Source organism: Tamandua tetradactyla, chromosome 25 (genome assembly GCF_023851605.1).
Source record: "Tamandua tetradactyla isolate mTamTet1 chromosome 25, mTamTet1.pri, whole genome shotgun sequence".
NCBI classification, from domain to species: Eukaryota; Metazoa; Chordata; class Mammalia; order Pilosa; family Myrmecophagidae; genus Tamandua; species Tamandua tetradactyla.
Genome location: NC_135351.1, coordinates 29,965,183 through 29,966,340, shown reverse-complemented (window position 1 = coordinate 29,966,340; position 1,158 = coordinate 29,965,183).

Below are 1,158 nucleotides of genomic sequence, written 5' to 3'. Positions count from 1 at the left end.
GGCAAGAATTCTACCCTTGCACACCCCACTATAATTTATAAAGCTCTGCTTAATGCAAGCATATCTGTTCTTGAGGACAAATTTGGAGTTTAGAAATATTCAATATTTCTAAATAAGTTGTATTCATCAGTTGGATGAGGTACAATTTCAAATACTAGGAGTACCCAATGATACAGGTTTATTAAATTATAGGACATTCTTTCTAGCCATTGAGAGACGAGTTTTAAAAAACTTTTAATAACTTAGAAAAGTATTTACAAAATATTTTTTTCATTTATCATTAGCATTTCAAACTAAATTTATTTTAACAGTTATTCCCCCTATTATTTATTTTTATTCCATATGTTCTACTCGTCTGTTGCTAAGGTAGATAAAAGGAGCATCAGATACAAGGTTTTCACAATCACACAGTCACATTGTGAAAGCTATATCATTATTCAATCATCATCAAGAAACATGGCTACTGGAACACAGCTCTACATTTTCAGGCAGTTCCCTCCAGCTTCTCCATTACATCTTGGTTAACAAGGTGATATCTACTTAATGCGTGAGAATAACCACCAGGATAACCTCTCAACTCTGTTTGGAATCTCTCAGCCATTAACATTTTGTCTCATTTCACTCTTCCCCTTTTGGGTCGAGAAAGTTTTCTCAATTCCTTGATGCTGAATTTCACCTCATTGTAGGGTTTTTCTCAATCCCTTGATGCTGAGTCTCAGCTCATTCTGGGATTTCTGTCCCATGTTGCCAGGAAGATCCACACCCCTGGGAGTCATGTCCCACGTAGACAGGGGAAGGGTGGTGAGTTTGCTTGCTGTGTTGGCTGGAGAGAGAGACTGCATCTGAGCAATAAAAGGGGTTCTCCTGGGGGTGACTCTTAGGCCTAATTTTAAGTAGGCTTGACCTATCTCCTGTGGGGTTAAGTTTCATATGAACAAACCCCAAGACTGGGGACTCAGCCTATAGCTCTGGTTGCCCACACTGCTTGTGAGAATATCAAGAATTCAACTTGGGGATGTTGAGTTTTCACCTGTTCTCACCATTCCCTGAAGGGGACTTTGCAAATACTTTTCCACTCACTGATCAAATCACTCTGGGATTCATCAGGGCATCACCTGGACAAACCAACAAAATCTCATGTCCTATACAAAGTTCCAT